Source organism: Phaethon aethereus, assembly GCF_964289735.1.
Source record: "Phaethon aethereus genome assembly, chromosome: 16".
NCBI classification, from domain to species: domain Eukaryota; kingdom Metazoa; phylum Chordata; class Aves; order Phaethontiformes; family Phaethontidae; genus Phaethon; species Phaethon aethereus.
The window spans coordinates 798,493-804,492 of NC_138592.1; positions in this window are offsets into that span (position 1 = coordinate 798,493).

The window sequence follows — 6,000 nt, forward strand, 5'->3', positions numbered from 1 at the left end:
GAGTGTTAACAAGATGGTATTATGTTATCATCCCTCCTGAATCGCTTTATACTTTGGGCAATCACTATACGAAACCCAAATTGCCATAAACACCGACCTGATAATGGTCAGCACACAGTAAAGGGCACTTTGGCACCGCCGAGAATAGCTTCTGAGCAGTGACCTTTCAGGCATGACAGTAACTTGGCCTCTCACCGTTCTCTGCTGAATGCAGAGTTCTCCGACAGTTAAATATTTTGGATAAACTGAAGCAGATTCCCATAAAGAGAATGACATCTTGAGGTCCAGGTCTCGCTAAAGCAACTTTCAAAGCCCCAAGAACACGGAGCCAAATCACTGTGTGAGGACAGAAACACAGAGTAAACCAGAACGGACTTGGTCAAAGGGAGAACAATAGGGCTGATGTGAACCGAGGCTGCTTTGACGCTCAGATCACCTGGGAACTGAGACCCAAGGGCAGGCGGTCAGAGGGACGTACCCCGAGCAGCGTCAGAGATCTTGGCGTTAGCCAGAGGGCAGCTGGCCCTGGCCAGGGCGGGCAAGGTGAAACGCGTGAGCCCTGGCTGAAAACCGAGGCGGTTCTGCTCCGCTGTCCCGCAGACGGCGGCGTCCAGACGTGTCCCTCCTGCCTGAGGAAACCGCCTCTGCGGGGACCCCCGAGCCAGGGCAGTCTTGGTTTGCTCTTTCATTCCTCTGGGACCGTTAACTGTGCGAGACCGGTACAGCGCCCGCTGCCGGGGGGATCGGGGCTGCCGGGGTCCGCGCGCGGCTCCAGGGGACGACGCCGGCGCCTGCGCACGTCCGAAGGCTGCACCTCTATCAAGTGCCCCAGGGCATCAACCGCCAGTTACGATGCAGCTTGACAGCGGTGAAGTGTTTCACGAAAAATTAACTAGGCGCTCCCCGAGATTTCCGGGTATTTTGGTTCATTTTCGTTGTTCTTAAGGGAATTCAGACTCAGACTGTTTGGTCGTCTATCAGCTAATGCAAGAACAATACGGGAAATCTCGTAAAAGACTGCGCTTGGCGTTGACAACGCGTGCAGTGAAACGAAGAGAGAAGGCACCATGAACACCCGTCCTCACGGGGAGCCGGTCTGACGGCGGCTTCCCTCGTGGCGCAGGACGCCCGACGAGGACAACTCCTCACACCCGTGGCAGAACGAATGCCCGCTGGGCCTGGCAGCGCACGCGAGAAAACAAACGGCGTCTTCAGAGCCTGCCTCACAGCGAGATTTTCTTGGGGACAGTTTCTTAAAAACACAATGATCTTTTCAAAGTTATCCTTGATTCTGCACCAGCTACCCGTCACCAGGAAAAAATGTTCAAATCATGCCGGCTCGACGAAATCAGGATCGAAGCTGTTTATTGACTTCACTAATGACAGGTAATTAGCCAGCAGTCAGTGAGCTATACGCTCGGGATCAGTACCTGCAGTGCAGCCGATAAACCACGACGCGAGGCACTTCTGAAATATTAAAATGCACACGGAGACGTACACAAGCCTGTCTCTGACTCCTGCCAAGCGGCCCTAACCCCCCGCCACGGCCGCGGACACACTCCCCTCCTCTCGCGGCGCGCGCGCGCCGGGAGCTGGGGGTCCCCTCCTGCAGATGCAGGACCCCCGCAGCACGCCAGTGCACACGCTATTTCTGTTCCAAACGGGATTTTTTCGGGGACCAGCCCCTTCAAGAAATACGACCGCTGCCCAGGCATGCCCAGCCGGCGCCACCGGACGCACGGCCAGCCCGAGGCTCGTCGTGGGGTGGTGGGGTCTTTTTACTTCAGCTTGTGGAATCGAAACATTGAAAAGTCAGGGGAAGAGGAAGAAATGCCCCCGGCCGCCAGCACTCGCTGCTCCCTCTCCCAGCCGGCCCTGCCGGGTCCTCGCCGCGGCGGCGGGTTGCAGCCGCACCGCCGCAGGTCTCCGTGACGGGCACGTCCAGCTCTAGAGCATTCTGCACGTTTAATATTTTAAAACGCACGCTGGCAGGATTTAGCAGCTGCTTCTGTGCCCAGCTCGGGGGGACTAAGGGCACGACCGCCGGGACGACCCAGGGCACAGCTAACGCGCCACGCGAGCGTTGCCTACCTCGACGGCGCTGAGGTTCGCCCGCTGGGTGGGGAAGGGGGACCCCTCTGCGCAGCACCCCTGCAACGAGCGGGAGCCGCTATCAGAGGCGTTCCGGCTGCGGCCGATGCTGCCGGCGTCTCCGGCGCACCCCTGCCCTCGTGCTGCCTGCTGCGCCCGCCGCAGGTCTGGCAAGGGCTTTTGGGAATACTCAGAAGGAAAATTCACAGGGTGGGAATTCCTGGTTTTGTGCATTTTAGCGTGATAAGATCCCTTCTTTGGGTATACACCCCATACCAGTTAAGTGGATAAATTCCAGGGCGGGGTTTTTTACTGACGCTTCGGCTGTTTTTAGGCGTGCTAAAGAGGGACAGGTCGACTTTTGGAAACTTTAGAAAGGGAAAGTTCTTACGAAAACTGTTCCCAGTTGTTCATGGCAAGCGGTTTTGATTTGGAGACCAGGAACGATGTTCAAAGAAGCTTCAGAGAAAAAGCCGGCATCCTTCGCAGTGGGTCTGCTCGGGGGGGGAGAGCTCTCCCGCCTGGCAGGGAGGGGGCATGCCGGAGCCCTGAGCAGGGGGCATTGCCCTCCCCCGGCTCCCACTGCAAGCCCCGGGGGTGCAAAGTGGAAGGCAAGCCGTTTTCCTGGCAGGGTCACTCACAGCCGTTCAGGGCAGGAAAAGCGTGCAAGGCCAGCCAGGCAGTGCCAGCTCCAGAGACGACGACAGTCTATAGGAAAAGAAATAAGAACGATTTTCCCCGCCCAGATAGTGAATCCCCAGCTGAAGCCATGGCCGTGCTTACCGCTGATCGGTGGCAGATAAGCCAGATGAACAATATCTGCCAAAACTCCTTCCAGCGGAAGCTCCTGAAACGCAGAGGAGTGGTGTAAACCGCCCATCGCTCTGCGCGCCAGCCGCCGGGCTCACCCCATCAGTTCACCCAGCACCTTCTCCAAGCACAGGAAAACCGCAAAGGTCTCCCCGAGCAGAACGGGAACACTTGAGAAATTCTAAATTTCCATGAAAACTGTCCCAGGGGCGAGTGTTCCCAGCCCCAGCAGCACTCTGCGCTCTGCCCCGCCGCTGGTGCTGGGCACCCAGCCGCCCTCCTCGCAGCCCAAGCCCTGCCGCACCCAGCCCAGGTATGACCAGCGCGTGCCCCTGGACTCGCCCTCCCGGGCGTCTCTATCTCAGCACCGGGATTAGAGGGAGATGAGGAAAATGAACATCCAGCACGCACGACCCCAGGCCAGCCCAGCCCACGCTCCCACCGCGCCGGTGCTGGCACCCAGCAGTTACTCGGGGCCAGAACTCTCCCAGGAATGAACACGGTGCGCTCGAGCAGGGACCCCCTCCAGAGCAGTCACGCCTCTGGGCAAACGGTTTTGGCAGTTGATTTGTCATTCGTTATTCCTTGAAACAACATTTCGATCTTCAGAGTTCACTTTGGTTTCTTCTGCATTTTTTTTTAACAAATCTGTTACTGATAATGAAAGCATTATCGATAATGATATCATTATTGATAATGAAAGCCCCCGGGAGGGGGCTCCGGGAAGAAATTCCTGGTACAGAGTTACGCCAGCGCCGAGATTCACAGCGGCAACCCCAGCCCCGCGCGCGGCGCAGGCTGCCCAACTCACGTCAAACATCCCGAGCGAGGAGGAAGCCAAGGCCACCTGAGACAGACTGCAGGGAGAGGAAAGGCACGGCGTCACTCGCCTCCCGCAGCCCGCCGGCCGGCTGCCCTGTCGCCCCCGCAAACTCCTCACCCAGCCCTCGGCCGCCGGCAAACCTGCCCCTGGCCCCGGCGGTGCCGCAGCAATGCCGGCCCCCTCCAGCGAGGGGCCGCTTCCCACCGCGAGCATTTGCCCTGCCCTGAGCCAGGGCAACTTCAAACTTAAAGGGCAAAAAAACCCAAAAAGGTTTTAGGCCAGCGGGGTTATGTCGTGTTGACCCTCATCTATTTTCAAACAGCCGTCAGCATAAACCATAAGGAAGTGTCGCAGAGGCAGCAAAGGCCCCTTCGGAAAAGGCAGGGGCGCGGTGCAGCGCGTGGCCGCCCCAGCAGCCCGGGGGCCGTCGCTCCGCTGCTGGCCCTGGGGACCCGCAGCCGTGTCACCTTCGCGGAGCCAGGGAGAGCTGCAGCTTTTCCTCTGCGATGCCAAACTGCGCCTCCAGGCTGCCGTGCTGCGAGGGGAAACAGAAAGGGAGTCGAGTCCCCCAGGAGCCTGGTCCCCCCCGACCGCTCCAGCCCCGCAAGACCCCCCGGCCAGGCGCCTTCCCCCACAGACGTCCCTGCCCGCTGTCCCTTGTCTCTCGCTCCGGTGTTGCCGTGGGTTTGCGGGCTCAGGGCAGGGGCGGCCGCGCTCGACCCTCGCCAACTGCAAAGGGCTCCAACTTGCAACATCCAAGACGAAGAGGGATCTGGGAGCAGAGTCCGCAGGGGAAACCCGAAACTCGGCAGTGCTGAAGAGCTGCACAGAGCTTCTGTCCGGGGTTATGGTCACCACCGGTGCTTTCACTTCCCGCATTTCTATCACCACCGACTGTGATGGAGGCGGCGCCCTGGAAATCTGTGGAGAGTCAAAGCAAAGGAGTGACATGCCCTTTCCTTCCCAGCTCACTGCTCTGGGGATCAACCTGGTGGATGCTGAGCACCAGTGATGTTCTCCAAAATCAGTGGGAGTCAGTCAAGCTGGTCCACACTGCTCAACAGTATGTCCCATAAATAATTTAATTAATAAAAGTTTTACTACTCAAACAAAAAAATAAAGAGACCACCAGCAGCTTTGTCTGCTGCCATAAGTAGCCTGAGATAACCCACAGACCAGCAGGATCAAGCAAAGCCCACCCACCTCGGGGATGAGGGCTCCCAGCATCGTGGTCACCAGTGGGGGAAGCCCGAGAACCTGTTGAGAAAGCGTCACGGGGAAGGGACTCGGTGAACTCACTTGGGCGGGGGAAGGGAAGAGGCACAGACCAGATCCATGGATCTGCCTGGACCATGAGCATACATTTCTTTGGCGGTTTCTTGAGGAAAACCTCAAGCCCAAACCACACACCATGTTATTGCTGATGTCCAGGCTGAAGGATGCCTGCAGAACAGAGAGTTCAGCACTCAAGAAGTTTGCAGACAGGATGAGCTGGGTAGCAGCATCCCTCTTTGGTGGCAGAGAAGCAAGAGATGGTTGGTCCATGGGAAGGTCAACCTCCCTTCCCTCCTTTTGGTGGAGAATGGTCTGAAAGGACAAGCAAGAAGAGCCACATCAGAGAGCACTGGCCTATTTCCACGATTTGCATTTGGACCAGGTACAAGGTACTGGATGCTTTGCGCTGCAGTCTCAGCATTGAAATGGAGCAATAAATTCACAGAAAATGATGAGCCGAGGAGACGGTTAGGTGATGTAATGCAACCAGCACGCCTGGACCCCTCCCAAAGCCTCTGCTGCCCAAGGCTGAGAAGGACAACGCCTCCGAGCAAACGGATGTCAGAAACATCACCGCTGCAAGAGCCGGCAGCAGGCAGCAGCACTCACCTTCAAATCCAGCTCCATGAAAGTTTCAGTCGTCACCGGGGGGTTCAGCAGTCCCAAGAGGGATCTCGGCCGCGTGGAAGCAAAGTGGGATGCTTAACCAGAAGGTGCACACTCTGCGCTGGGGGCAGAGCGCTCGCCAGCGCCAAACCGCTGGCTCACCAGTGCCACGTGCTAGTTACGGCTTCGGTGGGCTCCTGCGTCCCCGCAAGCCTCTGCGGTGCCAGGCTCCCCGCAACCTGCACTGAGGACGGGGTGGATATTCGTGTGGCCCCCGTCGGGGTTCGTCCCCGCCTGGTCCTAGTCAGGGCTCAGCAGATTGTCTATCCTCAGCGATAGACCTGTTCTTTCCCCTTGCCAGGGGAAGGGAAGGAGGTGGGTGGGATGGACGGATG